General features: G+C 57.6%; 1 protein-coding gene across 1 annotated transcript in view; it reads left to right on the top strand.

Moving 5' to 3' along the window:
* Positions 1 to 26,814, top strand: part of CASZ1 (castor zinc finger 1) — a 147,649-nt gene that overhangs the window by 58,834 nt on the left and 62,001 nt on the right. Inside the window, exon 3 of the mRNA XM_048221979.2 lies at positions 22,101 to 22,152. The gene's annotated coding sequence lies outside the window, so the exon portion shown is untranslated. The remainder of the gene's footprint in view (positions 1 to 22,100; positions 22,153 to 26,814) is intronic.

Raw genomic sequence — 26,814 nt, 5'->3', positions numbered from 1 at the left:
CCTCCTGGCCGTGGCCTGAATCACTCCTGCAGGGTCTTGTCCCCCCCCCCCCCCCAGAAAACCCTCCTGCAGCCCCCTGGCTTCCCATGAGGGCCCAGCCTGTGTTGAGCTTGGGCTTCCCCTGCCCCCGCCCCACAGCGGCCCAGTTTCCCAGAGGCCACCTGCCTTCACGCTGGGGGTGGGGGGGGGCATGCAGGAGCCAGAGGCAGGCCTGCTGCCCCCTTCTCCTCCCTCTGCTCCCCACTCGGCTTCCCCCAGCTGCCTCCCAGCCACCTCCCCCAGCATGGCAGCCTGTCCGAGACACTGGGTTTTGTCCCCTCGATCCCGGCACCCTGAGAGTGAGGGAAAATAGCTGTCCTGTGAGTGGTGGGGGAAGGCCTCTTGTTTTCACCTCCCAGTGGCTGGTTTTCTCAACTTTCCCATCCCAGCTTCTGAGGAACAAAGGGCCTCCGGCTCCCGTGTGCTGGGCCGGGCCCAGTGAGGGGACTCACCAGCAACTCTTTATTGAGTCTTCAAGCGCTGGCCAGGCACTCCATTAAAAAGCCATTCCCCTTTGTGCTGCCCGGCCCCCAGCTGTCCCCCCTCTCATGTGACGGTCGGTCACAGTTGTAAAACAACAACACACAGAGTTGGCAACTAACAAGGCTTTTTTTCAAGCCAGGGTCTCCATGGCAACCCCCGTCAGTCACCCCTCAGGAGCGCTTTAACCTGACCAAGAGGGGGAAATAAAAAATAAAATAAATAAATAAATAAATAAAGCCAAGGAAGAAAGACTTGGAAAGAGAGCGAGAGGCCAGTAGACAATTCGGGGGAGGGCGCGGGGGGGACAATTCAGAAAGTTTCTGGGGTTTTCTCCCTCAATCGGAGCACAAATGAAAATTGAATCAGATGGATGGGACCGTCCCAGTGACCGCAGGGGTGGGACATTCATTTTAATTTTTACATATAGTACGTATATTGCAACTAATTTTACAAAGGCTTCTGGCGTTATCCCATGGTCGGAGCACAAATGAAAATTGAATCAGATGGATGGGACCGTCCCAGTGACCGCAGGGGTGGGACATTCATTTTAATTTTTACATATAGTACGTATATTGCAACTAATTTTACAAAGGCTTCTGGCGTTATCCCATGGTCCATAAAATGACCAAACATGGTTGTCTGTGAACAGAGTGCGAGGTGGGGCAGTCCTATGGGCTGTCGTAGTGAATAGATGGTACCATGAGCCCAAACCCAGAGATGAGCCGTTTATGGCCTCGAGCCAGCAGGGAGAACCATTCCGAGCCTGGCTGGGGTCCAGCAGAGCGTCTGAGTTCTTCCATGTGCGGCCGGGTGCCAATGGGGATGGCCCATGGTATGTGGTGGGCATGGCGCCAAAGGGACATTTGGGGGCCCCCGTACTCCGTGCCATGCAGGGAAGGAGCAGACCTACCCGTGACGTGTCAGGGAAAGCCCGGAGTGACAGGCAGTGGTAGGACCCCTAGTTCTTCATACGATGCCGTGCCAGCAGATGCCCACTCCTTGGGCACGTGGCATCCCGCCAGGGGTGAGTTCAACCTTCCACGTGTTGGCACGGTGCCGGGGGCACGGAAAGCCTGAATTCTCAACCCCCCCACTTCACCCCCTGATACTCATACATGCTGTCTGGCCGCTAGCCAGGGGCTCCACAGGTTCCAAGGTCTGCACAGTCTGGGCACGGGCGCAGTCTGGGCACGGGCAGCAGGCAGCCTGGCAGCTGCCGCCTGGCCCTTCTGAGAACTGTATTCGGAAAGTAGGCAAAGTCCACTTCCAGGCCCAGCCTTTATCTCTGAGGGCCGTTGACCACCCTGAAATTGGGGGCCAGCCCTCCTTGCTTCATGGAAGTGGTGAAAGGTCAGACGTTCATGGTTCCCAGCACCTCAGGAGCTTTTCCTCCTTCTTGGAGAAAAAGAATCCAACTAGGGGTCTGAAGGGAGAGAGGAGGGGACCCTAGAGGGCAGAGCCTGTCAGAGAGTGGGCATCGGGTCTGCATTTGCTTGGCCCTGTTAGGCGTTGCTGAATCCCCAGGTCCCTGAGGATAAAAGGGCTGAGGTTCTTGAGTCTGTGGCTTTCCAGGAGGCCAGTTTTTTTTTCTGGACTTCCAAAGCCTTGCGAAAACCTGGCACCCAGAATAAGCAAACAGCCGATGGTTGTGGATGGATGGATGGATGGATGGATGGACGGACAGATGGACGGACGGATAACCTGGCCAGAACATGGGGTCCCAGGGCCACTTCCTGTCCTGAGGGCTGTGGGCTGGGCTTGAAAGCCATATGTATGCCTCGTGGCTTCGTAGCCAGTGCTCTGCGTGACACCCTGGATGCCCAGCTCCCCCCAGACCTGGAACTGCCATGGGCCACCCACTGCCTCTGCCCATTTCTCCCACAGCCCTCTCGCTTCCCTCTCTGCCCTCCTTGACAGGTTGTAGGTCTTGACACTGGCTCCCACCGCTCCCCTCGTTGCCTTCACTTCGGTCCTTGGTCCCTTGCACTTGAACTCGTGTACTCTGTTCACGCACAGGGCCAGTAAAGTGAAAACCTTTCCATCCCATCCCCCACCCAGCCGTCAACTCTCCTTTCTCCTCACTTTGATGACAAGGAAGCTCCCCGAGGCCCCATACAGCACTATTTACAGGACATCTCAGTGGGCTTGGCAGGGGCTGATTCCCCCGCCCTGAGCCATTTTGCCCCAAGATGAGGAGAAGGCCAAGGAGGACACCCTGGTTTCAGGGCAGGCCCTGTCCAGCCTGTCTTCGGCCTCCCTTCAGAGCTCTGGATCGCTGCTGGCATGAGGACCCTCCAGGGACGGGAACAGCCTTGGCCGGGGCTCTGTCTTTGCATCTCCTTTCCTGGGTGCCCTGGGAAGCTCTTGCAGGGAAGGAATGCGAACAATCTGCTGGTGTAGTAAGCTGGCACCGGACCCAGGCAGGGGCCGCTCGGTGCCAGAGCCTAGTAAAGACGTTGGCGAGGGCTCCTCTCCCATGCCCGGAGTTCCTCCGTCCGGATTGGCGTGCGGCCTTCAGCCGAGCCTGAGGCAGCACGGGGAAGAGGTGGCGTCCGGCAGTCCCCAGCCTGGCCTGCCTGGAGGCCACACCTCCTCGCCACCTCGCTCCAGCCCCAGCCGGAAGGACCACGATGGTGCTGTTTGGTAGCACCGGGGGAAAGAAGCAGCAAGGTGCAGGGGCAGCCAGGGCAGGGTGGGGCCCCAGAACCCTCTGGCTGTTGGTCAGTAGCCGTCAAACGGTGGAGGCCTGGCTGCACCTCTCAGAGCCCCATTTCCTCCTCAGCGAAAGGAGGATATGAATAGCCTATTTCCCTTCTCGGGTTTCTGTTGTCATTTAATGGGGTAGTGGGTATAAAGGGCTTTGCCCTGCCTGGGATATGGTAAGCCCTCAATGCACGTTAACAAGGCACATTGGTGTCTGTAGCCGGAGGAGTAGTGACAGTGGCTACCCCAGAGGTGGTTTTGAGGAGTCGGATGAGCTGGAGCCGGTGAAGCACTTAGTACACCGCCTGACATACAGCAAGCTCAGCAAATGTTAGCTGTCACCACTATTATTACTATTATCATTATTATTTCCTGGTGCACTGAGGTGGGGCCTCTCTCATACGGCACACCCCGTTCTGTGAGCCCTGTTCTTCCTACTGAGGGATTCTGAGGATGCTGCCCCCTGCTGAGTCTGGCTGGTCCTTCTAGAATGTTCAGTAGGTCCCCTTGCCCCCATATTTACTCTCCGGCACCTGCCCCGCTGTCTAACAAGGCCCCCTGCCAGGCCCTCCTTGCCCTCTGTCACTCTTACCCACTGGTCTAGGATTCCCCGGGCACCACTCCTCTGGGGTTTCCTGGCAGAAAGGGCTCCCCCAGAACCCCGCTTCTGCCTCCTATCCCAGCCTGGCCTCCCCCAGGCCTGGAATCTGACTGGGTACTGTAACATAGTAGCTGAATGAACTCCAGTTTCAAAGGTTAATATCAAAATCTGGAGTGGATTACCTAAAAATTACTTACAACACCATTAAAATTCTGAACTCTTTTTGTTGTGGCTGTAAATTAATTTAAAATGTCAGGTTTTTTGAGAAATCCAATAAGAAATTGAGCCAACAGAGCAATCTGCAAACTGTCTGGCAAAGAGGAAAGTGTGTCTCTTCAATCGACAAGGAAAAATATGGAGCTTAACTGGAACCATATGGCTTAGTACTTGAGAGAAATCTGCTGAAGAGGGAGGGGGGAGGGGGGAGGGGGGGGAGGGCGGTGGGAGCTCAGCTGACAGCCACACACATGCAGCGGGAGGCCAGAGGGGAGCAGGGCCAGCACAGCGGCTCTGGTGAAGCCGAGGGGCCTGGCAGACACCTGGCACGCGGCCTACTTGGCTGCCCCCTGTCCACGGTCACCAGGCTGCCCCAGGCGGTGACTTGGTCAGTCTGCAGTCTTAACACGTTCTCTCTGTGTCCATCCGGAGCTCCCTGGCCCACTCGGGAATGCTACCCCACCCCTAGGGGAGCCCACGCCCTCTCCTTCCAGGGGCCACGGGCGTCCAGTGTCCCTGCCTGGGACAGCCACCTGTGTGTCTGTCACGGCCGTCTTCCCTCAGCCCTCCGTGGGCTTCCTCTGGGCCAACATGTGGTCCCCATTACTCCTGAATTCCCCCAGATTTACAACACATTAAGTAATTTGTAGGTTATTTCAACTCCAATCTGCCAAAGTTGAGAAAATCAAAATGAAATTCAAACCACAAGGGAACTTCAAAGAAAGAGGAAGAGGAGGAAGACAAGAACACTTGACTGCGTTCTCTTCCGCAGGTCCCCTGGGTCCCCTTATGGCATCCTCTGGGGGCCCCAGCGCCCGCCTTCCTCTGCTTCCCCTCTCCTTGCCCGGTACCCCCCCAGATTAGGGCGGTGACCCCTGTTGCCCCTCTGAGTGGGGATGCGGACGTCCAAGAGAGGTTGGGGGCTTGTGTTAGCTGGTGTTTGGGGCCAAGGAGAACCCCTCCCCCCACGAACTTAAAACCCCGAGCCCCCCCTGCTGGTTGGGTTATTCTGGAGCTCCAAAGCCTGTCTCTTTGCTTTTCCAGCCCATTTTGGGGGACTCTGCGCCGGTGCTCCCCCAGCCCCCGTGGGCCTGGAACAGCTGACAGCTGGTAGGTACCACCTGGCCCCTCAATTTAATAGCTCAGGTTACCTTATTTTGCTTTCTACCCTTTAAAACAGCCTTGTAAATAAGCAAACACTCGGTGCCAAGCACCTTCGGCACTTTGCCAGGCTGGTAAATATTTTAGTAGTGACTTGGTAACAGTTGTGTTCACTCTGATTTCCTCAGAAAGGTTCTTGGTGCTGGGGAGGGGGCCGCGGCTCTGGGAAATGATTTGCTGGTTATTTATAGTCTGGCTCTGACCATGTGGCCTTTGCTCTAACCCTGTGGAGTGTATGCTGGGGTATTTTTAAAGCTAGTATGGCATTAACCTTCTACCCCTTTCAGCAAAGATGGGGGGACGCTTCTACCTCTCTGAAAGTGACCCATAGTGAAAGAGCTCCTAGGTCTCGGATTTGGGAAACAGATTCTAGACTCTTCTCCACCAAGAACCTGAATGATCTGGGAGACCCTAGGAGACCCCAGGGTTGGGTGTGAGTCTGGGGTTGACCCAGGCTGATGTGGTTTGGACTTGGTGAGAACCCCAAGGTCCGGGAGAAAGAGGGCTTTGGGGAAGGAGGTGTATGAAGCCAAGGCCGTGCTGAATGGGCTTACACCTGCGGCAGCTGGCGTAAAGGAGACTGTGGGAGTAGCCAGGTTGCGGAAGGAATTTGGGGGAAATGCAACAATCAGACAAGTTTTCTAGGCATCTGGTTCTGGACCCACACCACAGGGGAAAAAAAAAAAACCAGGAGATGGGGCCAAGGAAGACTGAGGGAGGGAAGGATCTTCCAGTGTGGTGCCCCGGGGTCTTGACCTTCCCGGCAAGGGCACCTGCAACAGGCAGGGCCTCTCTGCCCAATGCCAGGAAGCTGGTCTAGCTTGACCTGAACTTGGTCATCACGCCTGCCATAGGTCAGGCTGCCATGTCCCTCTGGGCATGCTGCTCCCAGGGTGGGCACCAGGGGAAGGGTGAGGCAGTGGGATAGGGGCGGGCACCTGGCCGTAGCATACTGCTCAGAGCTACGGCCACGGACTCCTTTGTTTTATGGGAAGGTTTACTGGACGGATGGGTTGGTTTTAAAGGGACTCTAAGTCATGGCACCGTGAGACCGTATAGATGTTCCCCGTAGCCCAGTGCCCTATAGGCCGTGACTGGGAGCCCCTGCAGGGTAGACACATGCAAAGTAGGAACAAGGCCTGTCCGCTCTCACCGAGGCCTTAGTGGAGAACAGGCCAAGGGGAAAGTGGGCACTTCGGGGGAAAGCCAGGCCCAGTGTTCCGGAAGACCCTTCCTCTCCTGCTGCACTGGCAGGTGGGGCCTTCCCACCTGGGGCTTCCAGTCAGAGCACTGTCCAACCTGCTGCCACTCCCTAGCCGCCTGCCCTTCCCCCTTTGGCTCCTGGCGCCATGATGCGCGCCTCCCGTCTGCGCCCACGCACACCCCATTGGTGCTCAGCCGCCGTGGGCGCGAGTCAGGTGAGCGGCAGACAGAGTGGCAGACCCAGCTCACCTCCTTCCCCGCGGGACTGGTGCCAGGGCTGCGCTCTTCCCGGAAGGCTTCCAAGCTCCCCCGCACGGCATCCTGTTGAGCCTGTTCCTGGGGTGCGGGGGCAGGCCTTTTGGGGGGAGAGTGTCTGCCCTGTGCGGCCCTGGCGCCAGCTCTTCCTGGAGGCCCCTGTTGGAGTTGCCAGAGGCAGGCAGCTGGGCCAGGGCAGGAGAGGGGGCCGTCTGAGATGGGAGTCAACTGGGATGGAGCCACCTCCCTACCACCCCCACCACCACGGTCCCGCTGGGGACAACCTCAGAGCCCTGGGCAGATCTGTGCGGGTGCCACTAGGTGGCTGTTGCTTCACTGACCCTCAGTGGGATTTGCCCAGCAAGATGCAGACAGAGTCCCCCACCATGCCCTCAGCTATGCCCAGCACCTACGGCAGCGCTTAGGGACCCTTGTGGCTCTTTGGCCTTGCCCACACTGGCTCCCCAACCCCCGTTTTAAATGTCCTTGGGGACTCGAGGGAATTCTAGGGAGGAGGCAGGAAGGTGGTAGAGGCCTTCTGAGTGTCCAGAATGTTTGAGCCCAAATGGTAAGAGACCAGCTTTCCAAGCTCCCGAGCTCCAAGGCTGTACCCTCTTGTCCGCTGGCCCCTCGTGTGGGAAAGAAGAGTGCTTTTGTGACTCTCCTTCTCCCTCTTGGCCTTGAGTTTGAAACTGCGACACACCTGGAACCCTCTTGTCCTTCACCTGGTATCTTGAGCAAAAAACTGTCTTTTCCAGTTTCCTCTTGGCCTTTGGAATAAGGATGCCCTTCCCCATTCCCCCTCAAGGAATAGGAAGCCCTGTGGTTCTACTGAGGGATCTAAGCAGCTCAGGGGTGCCCGGACTGTGGCAGCTAACCCACGCCCTTCAGCACAGTCACGGGGTGGGCGCTGACATGCAGGTGTCTGCCTAGCCCGCATGGTGCCCAGGCATCCTCACACATTCCCATAGACTCCCTGTGTCATCCAAGGGGAGGACGCCATACCTCAGTTTCCCCAGGTGGCTTCTCTGAACAAGTGCTGTGAGAGGTACAGCTGGAGAATCAGGGGAAGAGAGTGGGGGGTGGTCACCGAGAGGACCCAAAGAGGTTCCCTCTCCTTCCTCTGAACACTTCCTAGTAGGGGGGCACAGACGGCCGAAAAGCACCGGCCGGGAGTGAGGCAGGAAGACGTGCTGCCTGAGGCCTCCCCCAGCCTGTCAGACCCAGCAGACACCGAGCCTCCCTCTCCCTGGTTTGCGGGCCGGCGCCTGAATGAAGTGCAGCATAGGAAGGGAGAGCCACTGGCAAAGTCCCGTAGAAGGTCAGGGTCAGTGGCCGCCCCGTGGGAACAGAAGCAGGCAGAGCATCCGCCCTCCGTTGGCCCCTGACATAGGCCTGGTGGGGAGGGGCCACACAGACAGGTGGCTGGTCTGCCCTTCTTCTCCTGGGTGCCTGTGTGGAGGAGTCCTGGTTTCGAGCTCCCTGAGAGCTGGGAATGGAGGAGATCCTATGAAAATGATGATATGTGACAATCAGTCACAGCAATTAGTGTTTTGGTTAACAGGCCTTTTTTGTTTTCTCTCACCCAGACAGAATGTCACAAATAAATCCTCTCCTGCATTTGCATATTAATTGGATCGGAGACGTCAAGCATCTTTCATTAAAGAAAATGATCTGCATATTTGGAGACATAAAATAGTTATTTTGATGGGTTTTTTTCCTAAGATCAGGGGGTGGGGGAGGTAGGTGATGGGTGCAGTAGAAATTGAGGTAGAGTGAAGGCAGAGCAGCCCCTCTGTCTGAGTTAACCCTGTGCGGTCTGGAGTCCATGGGCCAAGCTTGGGCAGAAGATCATTAATATGTAAATCAGTCCAGGAGCCCAGGGGCCCCAAGGCACCAAGAGGTTGCCCAGGAGCCCAGCTTGGCCCCTGTGCTAAAGGGACCCCAACCAGAGATGTGGGTGAGGAGGCAGGGTGCCATCCTGACTGCTGTCCTGGGTGCATTTCCCGAGGGCAGGGAGTAGTGGGCAAGGGGACTGTTTCAGTGCCCACCTGTGTCTTGGGGGCTCTCAGCTTGCTTTGCCCAGCTCTCTGTTCCCGCCACCACCACCTTGACCTCGGGGTCAGCCCACTCCTCCAGCCTCCTGCTCTTCCTTCCCCCTTGGCTTACTCTTCTGCACCCCCTTTCTTCGTGCTCTCTGACCTTGGGCTTCCCTGTCCCTGCCATCCTCCCTGTCCCCACATGGAAAGTTTTCTGAGGGCAGTAGAAGCAAAGCCTGGAGTCATTATCACAAGCACTCGAAATAACCCAGAAAGCTGCTGGGCCCATATTAGGGCATGAGTCCCCCAGGAAAGCTGAGTGAATGAGTGAGTTTTTGATAGGCAAATACGACTGCCAAAACTCATCCTGGTTTCCCCCTCCTACCTTCAGCTCTAAGTCCTTGTGGGCTGTTCATGCCAGTGTGCTGGGCAGGCACCAGGGGACAGCCTCCTCTAGACATTTCAGAGCTCCCCGGACTCTTTGAGGAGCACAGCAGTGAGGCCGGTCAGCAACATCTGATTTGCTCCCCAGCCTCCCTGCCCTCTCTGGACCTAAAGCCACAATCGCTTGTGCTCTGCCCTGCTTAAATGTTTGGGTGATGATGATGATTTTGTGCCTTATCCTGGTTAGGTGTTCAGGTGATGATGAAGACGGCGACAACGATGACTGCCACCACTTTTTGCACATAGGAAATGTGCAGACACTTGGCTAAGTTCGGTACTCATTGTCTGCCTGAGTCCTCACCACTGCCCTCTGAGATAGGCACGATCAGTGCATGCATTTGATAGAAAAGGAAACTTGACCTCAGAGGGGCCGGATAAGGTGCCCACTGGTGCCATCAGGGTTCAGAACTTGTAGCCATGGCCGTGCTCTTCACACAAGGCTGCAGGGCTTCTGGGCCGTGGGGACCAGTGAGGTCTGGCTCCTGGTTTGATGGCAGCTGACTAGAATTTCCGAGTATGAAATCAGAGGACGGGGTTTGAGACTCTCTCAGCACTGCTGCCTCCTCTCACCCCACCGAGAAAGCCCTGCCCATGTTCACAAGACTTGCAGGGAGCTGACTCCCGTGGGTTCTGTGGGCCCCTGAACCAGAGGGGTCTGTTCCAGGCCCACCCACGCTCCTGGTGGGTTTTGCTCAGAACAGTGAAGTGCCCACTTTCCCTGTTCCCACACCCTGCTGGTCCTTGCCATGCAATGCCCTGGGCTCCTGGGCTCCCTAGGGACTGGGCTGGCCCCGAGGGCGTGGCCAGCTCCCTGGTTGAGCTGTGAAGCCGCTCACCTGTGCAACTCCCCCCACCCCACCCGAAAGGCAGGCCAGCCTCTCCTTGTGCCCTGCGGTGGGCCCCAGCATCCGGTGGAAGGCTGTCGGGTTGGTGTTGCCTGCCCCACAGTGCTGCTTCTCGGGGACCCCTTCTCTCAAGCACCCAGATTCTGAATGTTCGGTGTGCGCAGCCTTGGGCCATCACCTTGAACTTCAGGGTTCTTTCACTTTCGCCACCTTCCTCCACTAGCCACGGCGCTTGGGCAGGAGCCCTGCTCCTGGGTCTGAGGGGAAGGCAGGGAGGTATGGTAGAAAGAACCAGGGCTTTTCATTCAAATGGATCAGTTTGCACTCTGGCCTGGCTCTTTTTATGAGCTGCACATCTTGGGCAGGATTTCTTCCCTTGCAAAAAGGAGGCTGTTGTTCCTCCCATGGGCAAGGTCTGAGGGGTAATTTGGCTTATCTCTGTTGAGTGCCCAGACACAGGCCTGGGCTAGGACAGGCCGCACGAATGCCAGCTCAGGGGGCATGTGCTGGGTCTACTGCCTCCTCCCCAGGGGTTCAGGACGCTGCAAGGGCCTCCCGGACTGGGGGCTGGAAGTGATCCTTTCCCAAAGGACCTGGCAGCTCTGCCCAACTTGTTCCTTTTCGTCTCTGGCCCTCAGCACCTTTGTCAGCATGTGCTTCTGCAAGGCAGGTGGGGGTGCCTGGTGGTCCTCAAGTTTGAGGTTCTTGGAGAAGGGGCCTTGGGTGCCCTTCTTGGGGAGCCTGTGGACAGGCCCGGTGTTTTATGGAGTCTGAGGGAGTCCTGCAGCAGCTGTATCTGTTAAATGCCAAGAAGCCAAGTTGGTTTAATATGATTGTAGCTGCTGCTTTGATAAATCAAAATAATTAAAAATAATAAATTTGATTCCTCAACCAACAGGCTGTGTGTGGGCGCAGGGCCTGGGCTGCCGAGCTAGGGCCAGGGAGGTGGGAGGGGGCCCTGGGACACAGGAAGGCCCGTCTTTGTGGGATCATAAATGAGGAGGTGGACGTGAGCTTGGCAAATCAATTAGGGGAAGAGGGTCTTTCATTCTGCAGAGCTGTTGGCCAGCCTGGGCTGGAGCCCCCACTGGGGCCTGCCACCGGCTTTGTGGCCTTGGGCCACCCTCGGTTTCCTCATCCGTCCACCCGCCTCATGGGGCTGTGTGAGGAGTCAAGCCTGACGTGAACACCGGTCAGCCCCGTGTTGAGTGGGCCCCAGTGGCCCCTCTCGGTCTTCCTTTTACTGCACTTTGTCAATGCCATGGCCGGGACACCTCACTTTATCACTGCTATGGCTGGGCCACCCCCCTTTGTCATTGCCGTGGCCAGGGCACCCCCCTTTGGCAGTGTCACAGCCAAGGCACCCCCCCATCGGTACTGCTGCAGCTGGAACACCCCACCTTTGGCAGTGCCATGATCAGGGCACTCCGCCTTTGGCAGTGCTGTGGCCGGGGCACCCTGCTTCGGTCCTGCTGTGGCTGGAGCACCCCTCTTTGGCAGTGCGGCAGCCAGGGCACCCCACTTTGGTACTCCCAGGGCACCCCCCCTTGGACAGTGCCACGGCTGGGGCACCCTGTTTTGGTGCAGCCAGGGCATCCCCTTTAGTACTGCCACGGCCAGGGCACCCCCTTTGGAACTGCTGTGCCCGAGGTGACTGGACACGTTCACAGCAACTGAGCTGCCTTGCCGGGTCCGGCAGCTCACCAGGAGCTCTTCCTCTAGCTGCCGGCTGTTGTCCTAACACAGGATTGTTCTGTTTAGGAGGACATCCCCTGTTGTAGGACGTTTCTATTGATAGCTTCCTTCTGCTTCCAGAATTGGGGCAGGAAGTACATGCCACTCCCTGTGGACCAGGGTCCCTGGTCTGGGTGCCGGCAGCTCCAACATGGGTGGGTGGGTGGGAGTTGGAGAGGGCAGCTGGCCCCTTGGCTTCCACCCTGTCCCCTCTCCCCCTGCCCCCCTCCACATCCTCAGGAGCTGTATTTGGTGTCTGATCCCGAAGAGCCTGAGCAGCTGGAAATCTGAACTGAGTGGAGGGGGCAGGGGCTGGTGGGGCGGGAGGGACAGGGTGTCTGTCTCTTTAAATGCACTTTGTGTCAGTGTGATAAGGAATTTGATGGCTTTATCAGAAATACCAAAGCTTTATTTAGCAGGGTGAGGCTCACACCACTCAGCTCCACACAATCTGCTGATAAATTGCAAAAAAGAAAAAACCCAACATCTCACCAACACCCAGCACAGCAAGGGAGAAAAGGCAAGGCAGGCGGAAGGGCAGAGAAGCAAACTTGGAAGTTTGGGGGGATGTGGAGTTGCAGGAGTTGGGAGTGGTGATGGGTGCAGTGGGAGCCCCAGGGGCTTTCTGGAAAGTGCTAACAGGCAGGCGTTCTTCCATTCTCCACTGGTGGCCTTTGTAGATTATTCTGGTTTTCGGCAAAAAAACACAGCAAATATCTTCATCTTCCAGGGAAAGGGCTGGTGAAAGAGACCTTTCGTTACCCTTGGCTGCTTTTATCTGCTCCTCCTGTCCCTCTGCCGTCCCAGCCCACCTCAGTCTCCAGGTGAATCTTCCAGGCCACCCCGCTGGCTGAGCTGGCGAATGCAGGGCCACCCTCGGGAGGGGCCACGTTTGGCAGAAGGCAGGAGAGACCATCAGGCATGGGGAGTTGCAACTCTGAGAAAGGGGATCCCCCCTCCGTAAAGCAAAGTGTGGCTGAGGCATCAGGGGAGGGGAGGGCTTGTGACTCCACGCCCAGGGTCAAGTCTCTGCCCAGGTCACAGGAGGAAGCTGGAGGCCCTTTGGCAGGCCCCGCCTACTGTGACATTCCAGGACTTTCCAAGCTATCTGCCAGTTGGGTGGCTCTGGGGGAGCCCCCTATCCTGGCCACTCTAGATTTCTGTACCTTCTGGAGGGTCAGTAAAAGAGCAGAACAACATTACCGTTTCTGTCTCTTCCTCCTCAAGCCTTCTCTCTGCACCCCATATGTTTCTTCTTGCCCCTTTCTTTTGGAGAGCCCCTCACCTGATCTGGCTTTCTGGCCAGTGCGCAGGTTCAAGGGCAACAGCACCCGGTATTCCTCTTGACTGTCCCTGCTCCCCCCTTTGCCCTCAGCTCCCTGCAAACCTTTCAATGTGAGCAGACCGAGTTTAAGCTGTGCTCCTCACAGCGCCTCTTTGCGTGTGCTATGAAGCTTGTGCCTCTTCCGACTTCTTCCAGAAACCGAGGCAGGTACCACCTCTCTGGGTCCCAATGAGAGCCATGGGGAAGGGGAGTGAGTTGGGTGCTGTGTGTAGTGGAAAAGGAGGCACCTCTGTTTCCCCGGCTTCCTGCGGGCTGTCCTCTGCCTGGCTATCGCTCCCTAGCTCCTGGGCCCCTCACCCCTTTCTAATGGCACCACAGCCTGGCAGAGCCAGGGGCTCAGGGTAGTTACCATGGGCCCTGCTTATCCCAGTCCAGGGCTGCTGCTGCTACTTTCCTCTACCCAGTGTCCCTCTTGGTGCCTCAGGGGGTTGGTTGAGGCGGGGACATCTCTGCCCACATGACTGTCCCCAAACATGGCTAAAGGGCCAAGGCTTCCAGGGCCCATGAGCTGACCTCTCAAACAGCGCAGGGGCTCGGTGAGGCCAGAGAATGCTTCGGTTACAGGGAGCAGTTACAGGGAACCCAAAGTCAGGCTGACCCGAGGCAAGGGTAAGCAGAGTTTGAGAACCACCCTTCCCTAAGCACCCTTTCCCTGGAGCCGAGACAGAGCCGAGCCTGTGTGCTCTCAAGAGGCAGTGACCTGCAGGGAGCCCTAGCCAAGGTGAGGCCAGCCAGGCCTAGTGCCATGGCAGGTCAGTCTCCTAGGAATTCCTCGGCTTTAGATAGTGGAGCCCCAGGATTAGCCCAACTGCCAGGAGAGGGGAAATGCTGGGCGGAGAAACAGGGGAGCTCAGAGGAGAGGGTGGGGGCTGAGCTGGCCAGGGAAGGGCAGAGGGTGGAGGAAGCTGTGGAAAGGCCGCAGCCGGGAGACAGACAGGAGGAGTAAATGGAAGTGACAGGGTCAGGCCAGACCTTTGTCCTCCAGCCTGATTAGAGAGTCTGCCCTGGATTTCTGAAACTTTGGGATGTTGTCGGACAAACTGGAGCTTAATTCTGTCAGAGCGCTGGGGAGATTAGAATTGACATCCTGGGAGCACATTCCTGGCTGGGCAGAAATCCAGCCCCCGCTGGGAAAAACCTGTGAAAGCATGGCCAGCCTAGGGGTGGTGGGGGGGGGGGGTGCCCGTCAGGTCCAGTGGCCACTTCGGCCTTGTGGGTTGGAGCCAGGAGCCTTTGGAAGGCCACCCTGTGTTGTTGGAAGCCTCGGGGCCAGCAGAAACAATGGAGGCACAGTAGAGCCCCTTCTGAGTCTGAACCCTGGTTCTGTGCCTTTGCCTAGTGGTGCTGCCTTGGGAAGAGAGCTTAATTAAGTTGGTTGAAGCTGTTTTCGCATCTGTAAAATGGGACAAGTCTGCCTTCTGGACCCGCTGAACTTTCCTGTCCTTTGATGTTGAAGGCATAGCCTTGGAAAGCCGAGAGGAAGAGGTCAGGCTTCCCACGCTGAGCTCCCCAGCACTGGGAGGACCCAGGGAGTGGCATCCCCTGCAGGGTGCTGCCCCATGCCATGCGAAGGTGCCCGCCCCTGCCCCAAGGAGGGCCTTTCCAGCAGCCAGCCCCATTAGCTGTGAACAGTCCTTGGTACATCTGTGCCCTGTGTGTCTAAGAGCTCCCAGGAAACCCCCTGCTCAAACCAAGTGAGCCCATGCAAGTGACTCGGGCCTGCCCTGTGGCAGCATCCCATCCAGAACGGCTCCTCTCAGACCAAGAGATGGGGTCAGAGGACCGGAGTGAGGACTGAGCACCTTAGCCCCAAACCAGGCTGTTTGTGGAAGAACACAGTACCCCTCCCCACTTCCCTCCCAATTCTAATGACTTCTAAATATTGGTAAATATTTTGGCTAATGCAGGCTCTCATAGCAGAGAGCAAAGCTGTCTGCAGTTCAGGACCTACAAATTATTTATTAAAGATCTGAGATGCGGCGCAATTATGTGGAAAGAACCCCCAAAATTAAATAAATAACTAACAAAATAAATAAATAACAGCCACACTGGCCGCTTGCAGGCTTGGGGAGCTGCATACATGATTGCCGTCTTGATGAACTCCCCCCGGATGTAATGAGCTGATTTTCTGCTGTTAATATTGCATCTGCTGATGAAGGATTCGTTAGGATAATGGAACGAAGCTAAAATATAAATGACTCCCTGTCAAGAAGCAGCTTTTGTTTGTTGATCTCCTGACAGTTCCCGGGCCAAGGCAGGGGTTTCTGTGTGCACACGCATTCAGGATGCGGGCAGGAGGGCGGGGAGAGGGCTTGGGGGGCTGCCCCCCGGGCCTGGCTCTCTCGGTATCCTAGGCTTTCCCTGCCAGGTGGAACCCCGTACTTTGAGGGGGCCCCAGAGCCCTGTGGGTGGGGAAGTCCTTGATCCAGACCCCTCCTTCCCCGCCCGGAGGACAGCTTGTCGCACCAAGCCGCTGAGCAGCAGCAAAAGTTACCAGGGGAGCCTGGCAGAGACGGATGGCCGGGGCCGTGCGCGTTGGGATCCCCGCACCAGACGGGATGCGCTGCGTGTGCGCAGGGGAATGGTAGCACCGGGGACGCGGAATCCTAGGCTCTTGAGTGACGTAGGCTGCGGGGAGGCCCGTCCCTGGAGCCAACCCTCGCCTTCCCACAGCATCTTTTTTCCCTCAGCGGTCACGCAGCACGTCTCGCAGAGGCCTAGCACTTCCTTGGGCCGTGGTGCAGGCCGATGTCGAAGAGCACAGCTGAAATTGTCATGATGCCCCTTCCCGCCCCCTTGCTTGGCTCGTCTAACACCTATCTGAGCCGCCACGTGGGGAATGTCTCTCCCCTTTCTCGAGCTGCTGGGGCTGCTTCTGCCGCCGTGTCTTCGGCTTTCTTATTTTACCTCGTTGTGGTAACATGCACGTCACCTAAAATTTTCCATCGTCACCATTTTCAACTGTCCACTTTAGCAGCATTCAGTATCTTCCCGGTGTTGTGCAACCCTTGCCAACATCCAGTTCCAGAAATTTTTCATCACCCCGGAAAGGAACTCCATGCCCGGTAGCAGCCACTCCCCAGGCCCCCTTCGCCCTGCCCCTGACAGCCCCTGACAGCCCCTGACCTGCCCTCTGTCCCCGTGGCTTTGCCAGTTCCGGACATTCGGTGTACGTGGAGTCGGACAGTGTGTGACCTTTGCGTCTGGCTTCTCTCACTTCGCGTGTTCTCGGGGGGCCTCCGTGCTGTAGTGTGTACGAGAACTTCATTCCTTTCTGTGGCTGACTAACGCTGCGGCGGGGCTCTGCTTCATCCTGTTTGGCTGGTCATCCGATGACGGACGTTGGGGTGGTTGTTCGCCCCTGGGCTCTTGTGAAGAGAGCATCTGTGAACATCCGTGTCCAGGTTTATTTGGGTCCATTCTCCATTCTTTTGGGTACATACCCGGATCTCCCCCCAGCTTCTGCAAGGTGGGGACCCTGAAGGTTAGTGACAGGGAAGGTACAGTGAGCACTCACTGTGCGTGGGACCACAGTGCTCAAGTGCCTTCAGCGAATCTTTGCCACAGCCAGGAGGGCAGAAGCTCCGTGAGGACTGTCTTTGGTCTCCCACAGTTCTTTCTAGGCCTAGGACAGTATCCAGCACACAGCAGACAGTCCAGAAAGACTCACTGAACCAGCTACCTTGGAGGTGGGGGCTTCTGCTCCTACTTTTCCATTAAGGACACCGAGGCCTGGAAAAGGTGAAGCAGTCTGCCCTACCAGATCCCGTGCTTGTTAAGTGACAGAGGCAAGATTCCAGCCCCACCTCCCTGACTCTGCTCTTGCCCCATATGCTGGACATTTTCTCTTCCTCATGCCTAGCACCATGCCATGTACACAGTATGCGCTCACTGAGTACCTAAGGCCACCACGGAGCAGGGGCCAAAGAGAGATCTAGGGTCGATTTACCTGGTGGAGGGGCTGGGCGACGCCCAGAGCAGGTGTCTTTCTGTGCATCTATCTGGCAGAATGTGACGGTCTGTCCAAGGAGGCACTGCCTTACCCTCATTGAGCCCCAAGCTGGCAAAGACTGGATAGGACACTGCCGAGCACTCCTCCCAGCATCCTGAGGAAGCCTTCTTGCTGACAGTCTGGCCAGAATCACTCCTCGCCTTGACCTTCAAGGCTCTTGGGTGGGGGAGAGAGCAAACCCAGCCACTGACCTGGATCCCTCTTACTAGGGAGAGGCTGGGTCCCACCAGGAAGGTCTCGGGCACTTCTGCCTTGAGTGATCAGGCAGGGCCTCTAGGAAGTGGAAGAGTTTCTTCCTCCCGTGGGGTCTCAGATGGGTTGGGGAGTCTGGCTCCTCTTCTGGAAGCCTGAGAGAAGACAGGGTAAGACAGGGCCTCCCGTCATAGGCCGAGACCCGGCCGGGCTGGTCTCAGTTTCTGAGACAGAAAAAAGAGAGAAGACAAGCCAGGAATGGGGACCTTTCAGGGCAGCATCTGGCAAAGGGATGAAGGTCTGGGTGGGGAATGTCTAAGGCAGAGAGTGCGAACGAGAAGCCCCAGGGCTGGTGGGAGTCAGCTGAGTACTTCCCTGCTTTTTCATTTATGTATTTATTAAACACATTTCCTGAGCCAGAACTTGACAGAACAAGGTGGGAAAACTCCTTTCCTGCCCCCAGACTACTAGACCCTCTCTCCCTGTTGACCCTGTACAGATTTTTCAGGATTCTGGCCAAATTCCAGCCCAGATTGTGTTTGGACCCCCCCCCCCCCCCTTCCACCCCCGGGGCCAATCCAGAGACCTGCTCTGACTCCTGGTCCTGGGCGGCCAGCTCCACCTGTCCCCTGCCTGCTTTGGGGTGTTAGGGCCCTTTCCCTAAGAGGGGACAGGCACCTGCTGGATTGTGCAGAGCCCTTGGACCCCTCTTTGTCCTGCTAACCACTGTGTAAAAGTTTCAGTCTTCCTTTGACCTTTCCGTTTTGCCTGGTTATGCTGCGGCTGTCCCACTGACACACATCCCCAGGCGTGTTTGCCGGGGTAACTGCTCAGCCCCTGCCTGCCTGCAGCATTTCTCTCCCTGGCCCTTCTCCCCTGGTAGAACTTTCTATTCTTTCTTTTCCCCCCTCTATTCCTCCCTCCCACCCTCCCTCCCTCCCTTCTCTCTCTCTCTCTCCCTCTCTCTCTCTCTTTCACTCTTTTAACATGGTTTTCCTAAAAAGTTTTTTAATCAATCAAATTTGAGGCAGAAAATAGGTTTTGTCACGCCTGGTCCCGGGGTGGTGTGGCTCTCACTCAGGCTCCTGACAGCTCCTCAATGCAGGAAGGAGGCCAAACAGAATATTTCTTGGGGAAAGTGCCCGTTTCCATGACACTGCCCCTTGTTGTCTGTGCTGCCCCCCTCCTCAAGCTGCCGGCTGACATGGCCTCAGCTCCTGTGAAAGGGCCATGGAGAGGGTGTGTGTGAGGATGGGGGAGGGGGCAGGGGACAGCATTGGGGGGTAGATGGGCGGCCGACAGCTGCCCCGAGCCTCCATGGCCTGAGAGGGTTGGGGAGCAGGTAGGGGCGGCAGGGACGAGGAGCCTGGCCTGGTGCTGCATAATCAGCCGAGCCTCATAAATATGGGGCTGGGGAGCCGTGGGCGAGACACTGCGAAGCCAAGTCCGGGATAGTCGGTGGCTCCAGCCAGAGGGGACTGCAGCTGGATGAGGCCTCTTCAGGTCCCGGTATGCTGGGCACAGCAGCTTCTTCACCCTTCCCTCTGCCCCTTCCCTCCTCTCCTGGCCTCTCCCTCCACCCGCTCACCCGGGCTCCGGCCTCCACACAGCCCTCCTTCCACCCCAGCCCTGCTTGTGCCTGGCTGAGCCTCCAGCGTCCCACGCCCCGGCCCACCGCCCCCCCCCCCAGCTCCCCGCTGGCCCTCGGGGTCTCCCCTCTCCTTCCCACTTCCCTCTTCCTCCTTCCCACCTCAGACTGTCACCTTCTCCTCTCTCTTCTACTCTTCTCACTCTCTTTTATAATTAATGATTAGTTTTAATTGGTTTGCTTAGGCAGCCTGACAGCAAATTAACAGAAGCCAGCCCAGGGCTGCCAGGCTCGGGAAGAGACCACCGCACTCCAGCACTGGCTGGGCGAAGGCAGGCCAGGCCGACCCAGGGCCGGTGGGCCAGCTGGGCAGGCTCCGGAGGGACGGCTCTCACAGCAAGGGTTGGGCCACACCTGGCGGGCACAGTGGCCAATGGGAAGAAGGCAACAGACTCTTGGCACACGAGGCACATAATCGGCAACTTTCTCTGAGCATTTCTGTTCTCCTCCTCACACCCCTCCCGTGTTCTCATTCACAGAAGGCACCGTCCACATCTGCAGGAATTAGGGCCAGTATAAAAGGAGGGCAGGGGCCCTGCCTTCAGACTGGGGCAGGGCTGGCTTGACGGCGGTCCCACCCATCCTCACTCACGCCATGGGCCAATGGGGTTAGTGGCTTGACACCTCTGGGGCCAAGCTTCGGCTTTTTCACGTGGATAGGAGGGAGCCGGTCACCGCGCTCTTGGCCTGGTTAGCTCAGCTGCCTGCCTCCAGCCTCCAGTCTGGATGCTCCAGGACCTGGTTCTGCATCTGATTTGCCGTGCACGTCAGCACAGAAGGCAACGTTTCGGTCCTCAGTTTTCTGGTCAGGGTACTTAGGGTAAAGACCGTCGGATGGGTGGATGGGCCAGAGGGGCGGTGGATGGACAGCTGGCAGAGAAGAGATGCGTTGGCCATGGTCCCTGAGCATGTTACTTCTCTTTCTTAGCTAAATGTATGGACTCCTGCTCTTCTCTGTGTTTTCCCGCTCTGTGTCTATCCCCTGGCCCTGCAGAAGCCCTTCCTGAGCCCCAGCAGCTCTTCTGGTCCTCTGCGGGGCCCTGGGTGTGCCCAGCCACCAGCTCACACAGGTCAGACCAGAGGTCAGGGACAGTGAGGGGGGTGGGCAGAGAGAGACAGGAGAAGATGCCCAGGGGGAAGAAAAGAGAGGTGAAGCTGAACTTTTTGGGCTCCCGCTGGGGTTCCAGAATGCACCAGCCAACCTCCCTGCTCCTGTCTGCCAGGGCACCTGCCCCAGGGGCCCGTGAAAGGCACCACCTCGGTCCTGGCCCCTCGGCCAGCATCCCTGCCCCTCCCCCTCCCTCCTCCCCCCGGGCCAACTCCCGCAAAGTTTCCTGCGATTGTTGTGTGCGATCGGATCTGCAAGTTGCTCTCTAAGCTTCTTGTCACATTTTGACTTAATGAAGTGCAACTGCTGAGGGATTTGGGTTCAGCGCTCTGGCCTCCCTCGCTCCCTTGTTGTCAGAAAACAGGGGCGGTTGGGGACGGCAACACCGTACTGCAAGTCGTTATCATTCCGGTCAGTCTGTTTAACACAAAATTAAACAAAGAACTAATTAGTGCCTCATGAATTAATAAATGCACAGTTGCAGGGGAGGATGGGAGGGGAGAAAAAGGTGGTGGAAGGGAGATACTGGAGTTATGGGGTTGGGGGGCTTTGGGGGTTCAAGGGAGGCTGGCCAGGGCGCCCAGAGAGATCTCAGGCAGTGAGCATAGGATGGACGCACAGGCAGGTTCTGACAGCCAGGCCTACCCAGGGCCTCTCAGCAGAGGCTGCGCTCTCCAGCCTCTGCCCTGCAGCCCTGCCCTGCTTGGCCTCTCTGTCCCCCAGCTCCCCTCTCCAGCTTCTTCTTCTTCTTCTTTCCATTCTCCCACCTCATGAGCCTCCCCCTTCCTCTCTACTGCCCCCTGTCTCAGTCAGCCCAGCCCTCGGCCCTCTGCCGGACACCCAGCCTCTCACCCTCTGGGTCAGGTGGGCATACAAGGCCCGCCCCGGTGTGTGGGGGGGCAGCCTCCCCAACTGCCCCACGCCCCCCAGAGCGCTGTGCCTGGCAGGGTGGGCTTTGCCCGGGTAGGCACTTCTGCCCAGGCAGCCCAGCTAAGGCCGCAGAAGCTGGCAGAAGACCCAGCCCTCCTTAGGAGGACTTGTCAAGTACAATTAGCATTATCTGTCTAAATATGTCCTGGGAAACAGAGGGCGGGCGGCAGGACTTGGGTGGCATTCCGGGAGCCCTGTACAAGGTCACCTCACCTCTTGCAATCCCCCCAATCTGATTTGGGGATTACACAGCCTAAGGAAATTGGTGTTATTCCTCTTGCATCATTGATAAGCCACAAATGAGGGAGTGGGGAGGAAAAAACGTAATAAACAGAAAAGTCTTCCTGAGTTTGGGTAGGGTTCTGAGGCCCCGGGGCAGGGGGTGGGGGTGGGAGTCAGGGTGGGGTACCGAGGGCTCCTTGGGTTTTCTATCCATATCAGGAGTCTGTCTCCCCAAACTCAAGCTCTGGGCAGGAGGGTGTGAGCCTGGCAAGCTGGGCTGAATTACCTGTTGGCTGAAGTCCCTCTGTGTTGCTGGACCGTGTCCCTTTCCCTGCGTGGGCCCCCGGCGTGGGTTGTTGTGTCTCCTTGGGAGGACCTCGGGGTGGAAGGTGAGGTCGTAGCCTGTTCCTGGGAGGTGAGGCTTCTTGGTGTCGTGGCCCCTGGTCCACCCTTGCCCCTCTGTCTCTCACTTACTGTAGTGAACAGCTTGGCATCTGTCATTTTTATTCCCAGGGCCTGTGGAAGAGAGTGAAGGAATGGGTGCTGCTATATTTTGTGGTCCCCAGGCCCCTCGGTTTAGCCACTGTATCCATCCCCCCCCAGACTTCTATCTCTGCCTCTGCAGACATGTGTGCAGTGGGCTCTGACTGCTCTCTCTTTGGTTAGGGTGCCCTGAGGACCCTATTTCCCCTGGCATCAGCTTCTACTGCTTTCTGAACTTTTTGCAGTTTTGGCTGGCGTATACTTAAATGAGCCCAAATCCATTTTTGACCCCCCTTCACCAGTCCTGGAGCATCAGCGCCTTGGCCCATAGGTGGCAGGGAGCCCTTGCGTGCACAGCAGGACGGAGGGCATGCGCTGGGGAATTTTGGTTATCCTGCCTTGAAAGACTAACAGGGCTCTTCTCTCTCCCTCCCCAGGATGAAGTGACGCCCTTATTCTGAAAGAGGAGCCTCCAGGACCCGCTACGAGGTAAGGCGTGAGACCCCTCCCTGATCCTTGTGTCCTCGCCCCTGCTCTGGTGACCTGGAACAGGTGTCACTCTGGGCTGGGTGCAGTCCTGCAGAGCACCCAGGGGGGACTGGGAAGAAGGAGACTGGGGATTGGAGCTGCACCGCCCATTTGCACCTGGCCAGAAAAGATGGCTCTAGTAGGAACATGTCAGATTGGCTCTTAGGCTGGAAATGGGTTGGGGGCATGTGGATTGTGGGCTGTGGGCATGGAATGTGTTCAAGGTAGCGTGGGGCAGAGGCCTCCCTGGTGCCTGGGCTCGGCCACTCATCAGTACCATCCCCGTTCTCCCAAGCGCCGTCTGCCCACTGTGGCAGCAGCTACTGGCTGTCCCTGGAAGCTCGGCTTCTAGCTCTTGGGGAGCCTCGTGGACTTGAAAGCCCTAGAACTCTGGCCCTGCCTCTCTCCTTAGAGCTGCCCGTCCCCAGTGGGCTCCTCCCGCCTCCATGAGTGGCTGGTTAGGGAGGAGGCTTGTAGACGGTGAGCCCTGATCAGGCTGCTGACCTGCCCTTCCCAGGCCTGGGACTTCCGCGGTCTGGCTGGGCCTTCACAGGCTGTCTCAGTCCCCGAGTGGCTCGAGGAACCTAGGGGCCACCGGGCCTCGGCCCCAGGCAGCGCGGTGTCAGAGGTGACCGGTGGAACGCCAGTGTTATGTAAATAGCGGGACCTGCCCGGCGGGCGAGCTGGCTGGCTGCAGCCATCCATCATCCTCGCTCGGCGGGGCGGGGGACAGACACGGCACCGTGCGCCTGGCTCCAAACCTGTTTGTTTTCCCTTTGTCTCCCGCGTTTCGGGCCTGGCTGTGACCGGCTCCGGGTTTTGTCCTGCTGGCCCCCTCCCCCCGGGACGATGGGGGGAAGGGAGGACATTCGTGCGGCTCCCACCGCGGCATCCCTTTTGGACTTCAAAGGCTCCCCCAGCATTGTCTGTGCCTGCGGGCAGTGGCCCTGAAAACGTGATCAGAGGCGGCCGGTGTAGGGCAGGCCCGGCCCGCGCCCTGCGCTCTCGCTGGGGCCCATAGATTCCTCCCTTTGCCGCCAGCTCCACCCTGGTTACAGCTCTGCTCCCCGGGCCTCTCTCCTCGCCTTCCTCTCCCCTGGCGTCCCTTCTGGCCAGCCTGGCCCACTGCTGCCCGCTCCCATCCCCTCTTCACCACAGCGTAACACCTCTCTGGTGGCCTCGAGACTCCTAGAATGTTGAGAGCTCCAGGTCACCACCGCTTAGCCCTTCATGTCATTCATGAGGATGGGAAGCAAAGTGAAGGGCTTCTCGGCAGGCGAGGTGCTGGGGCCAGTTCTTGGACATCGGCTTCCCCCATCAGTGCTTGTTCTTTCCCTTCTTTTTATCTGTCCTCTGCTGGTCATGAGAGCCTGACTTCTACCTGAGGCCTCTGCCCAGCCCTTCCCTCCACTTCTCGGCAAGGTCCATATTGGATATTCCTGTCCCCAGGCGTTGGGACAGCAATCCTGGGTCTTGAGAATTAGCCCTAGGTGCTTCTATTCTCTGGAGGCCCCCTGCCTGTTTTTGTAAATAAAGTTTTATTGGGACATCGCCACGCCCACTCATTTGCATATTGGTTGTGGCAGCTTCTTACTCTACAGTGGCAGAGCTGAGCAGCTGCAACAGAGAATGGCCCACAAAGCCTAAATATTTACACTCTAACCCTTTATAGGAAAATCTTGCTGTCTCCTGACCTCTGCTTTTTTTTTAAGTGGCAAAATATACCTAACATGAAAATTACCATCGTAACCACTTTTAAGTGTAGAGTCTCCTGGCATTAAGTATGTCCACACTGTTGACTGTCATCCAGCCCTGTGCTCTTGTCTTCGATGGGATGCTCGGAGAGGCTTGAGCAGTTGTCTTGGAGCCTGTCCCGGGGGCTGCGGGCTACTTGCAGACCTGGTCTGTTAGGGGCCAACCTCTCTCTCTCCGCCCTCCTCAGGGCCTCGTCTCTGCTCAATCCCCCCCCCCCCCCCCACCTAGAAGTCCAGGCTTGTCTTCCTTTGACAGCCACCATTTCCTGAGAGCTTGGCATTCCATCCCAGAAGCCCTGCGTGGCCTTTAGCCTTTATCAAGCTCTCACATTCGGTTTCCTCTTCTGTAAAGTGAGCATAGCTACTTTTTTTCTTTAAGATTTATTTATTTATTTAAGAGAGTGTGCCCATTGCGGGGAGGGTTGGGGTAGGGGAGAGAGAGAGAAGCTCAAGCAGACTCCCCACTGAGTGCAGAGCCTGACACAGGGCTGGATCTCAGGACACTGAGATGATGACCTGAGCCGAAATCAAGAGTCGGATGCTTAACCGACTGAGCCACCCAGGCACCCCCGGAACAGCTACTTTTGCAGACAAAGTTACTGGGACGAATGAGTGCATGTGGTCAAAGGTGTCTGGCCTGGGGCCTGACAGGTAGGAAGAACTCACATTCCCTCCTTTCTCTTATACCTTTTCCCCTCCCAGAGCCCTAGCCATCCTTGGGCAGGTTCTAAGGGGTTCCCCACCCCTGCCCAGGGACTTGTGAGGCTGACTTCTTGGGGAAGGTGAGTCTCCTCACTCCAGTGGATACCATGGAAGGAAATGCCCCACAGGCGGTGGCCTGAGGGGCAGTGGGGTTCTCAGGTCAGTTCAGGGTCCTCTGCTGCAGGGCTCTGGGAAATCACGTAAGTTCTCTGGGCATCTCTCTCTCTCTCTGTCTCTGTGTAAAAGGGCATCCTGCACCATGCTGTCTGCTTCCCAGGCTGTTGCAAGTAGGAACTAGGTGCTCGGGGAAGAGCCGTGAAGGTTGTGTTAGGGGGTGCTGGCCAAGGGGAGAGTCTGAGTTTGAACCTGGGCCCGTTCTGGGGGAGGTAGGAACTAGGCCATAGGTCCAATTGAGGAGGCACCGGAAGTTACGTGGTGGGCCCTTGCTCTGTACGGGGGCAGGGACCAAGGCTGCTCTGACATGTTACTGGTGCTGTGAGCTGATCCGGCCGGGCTCCAAGACTTAGAGGAGTGGCTGGTGGAGAGGGGAGCCAGGGGAGGAGGAGGGAAGATGAAGCTGGGCAGCAGTTGGAGGTCTGAGGCCAGAGCTGTGGCCACTGGCCGCCCACTCCTGCTGGTTCTGCTGCCAGCTCTCTTCCTGCCCTCTTTCCATGGGCTCCTGGCCTTTTGTGTATCTGTTTCCCCCTCCCAGCATCCCGCTAGTTTCTCTTCCTCCTGGCCTTCCCACCACCCATATTGCTACCCCCAACTCCACGGCGCACGCACGCTCTCTCTCCCTCCCTCTCTCTCTCTCTCTCTCTCTCCTTTTCATCTACTCCGAAGGCTTTACTTTACTTCCTTGTCACCCTAATTGATTGCATTAACCTTTCAGCGTATTGGATTCCTCGGCATCGTGCAGAGAGCCCTGCGCAATATGCTTATAATCTGAGCCATAATGGACAGTTTGCAGTCAACAAGCCCCTTCTCCCTTCTCCACCATTGGCCCTGTGACATCTCTCTGGCCCCGGCCACCATGGCCACTTCCCCCGCCGCCGGCAGGGGTGGGGCGGTGGAATGAGGCTGGGTGGAAGCAGACACAGCTTGGACGCCCCCCCCACACACACCCTGTGGATTTCCCTGCACCTCCCGTCCTCCCAGCTCTGCCCCCCACTCTGCCTCTGCTTCTCCGAGCCTCCCGGCCCGGGTCCTTCACCAGGCTTCTGGTCTTGGAGAATCCTCTCGGCTCGGCTGTCGGCTTCTGGGACTCTGACTAATGAGTGGCTGATGGGGCCAGCTTGGATTTGGGGAATAAGAGAGTCCCCTGGTCCCACCAGATGGTTCTCAGAGCAAACCGTCACTCCTTCGCTTGCCTCGGAGGCTTTGGGGAAAGATGGTGGTGACCACTGGGGGAGGCGGAGAGGTGGGGTGCAGGCAGCAGAACAATAAAGCTGGAGAGAAGGCTCGGCAAGGCAGGCTGGCTTAGCCTCCCAGGAGACCTGGCATGGGGGGAGCAGCAGAACATGAGAGCTGGCTTCTCAGGTTAGTAAGAGTGGGCTCTCTCAGGTGGGTTCCCAGACGGGCACCTCCCTGTCCAGCATCGGGCAGAGGAGCCGTCCATGCCAGCTGCCTGGTCCGGGGAGCTCAGCGAGCCCTGGCCTTGTAGGTCCTGGCTGGGGCTGCCAGCCCTCAGACCCGAAGCCCCGTCAGCCAGATCTTCATTCACAATAGGATGGATGCCGGGTTGAATACATTAGTGTCAGGCCGGAGGAGCAGGACGGAAGCTCCCCTTAGCCCTGGTGGGACTTCCTTTCTCCTGCACTGTTCCCCCCCCCACCCCGCCCCCATCCTCTGCCCATCATCTCCTCCTTCCGAGCATCCCCCTCCTGCCATCACTCCATCATTCCGAAGGGCAGGCTTTGGCAACAGGGGGCCGGACTAGGTCCTTCCCACCCTCTCCCAGGGATTTTGGGGGTGGGCAGAGGGCACAGCAGGGAGAAGCCAAGCAGCGAATTAAAGTTTGGTGATTGTCAGTGTCAGGAGAAGCTAAATAACCCTGTAACTAGTATGAAGGTGAATTCACGGTCTGCTGCACATGGAAAATATGAGTGCTCTGTGAGACGAGGAGAGTGAACGGCAGAGTCTGCCTGCCACGGTGGGCAGCCTCCTC

This window comes from Ursus arctos, unplaced genomic scaffold (assembly GCF_023065955.2).
Source record: "Ursus arctos isolate Adak ecotype North America unplaced genomic scaffold, UrsArc2.0 scaffold_32, whole genome shotgun sequence".
NCBI classification, from domain to species: Eukaryota; Metazoa; Chordata; class Mammalia; order Carnivora; family Ursidae; genus Ursus; species Ursus arctos.
Note: the sequence above shows the minus strand (reverse complement) of the source record. Positions and strands in the feature narration are given on the sequence as shown.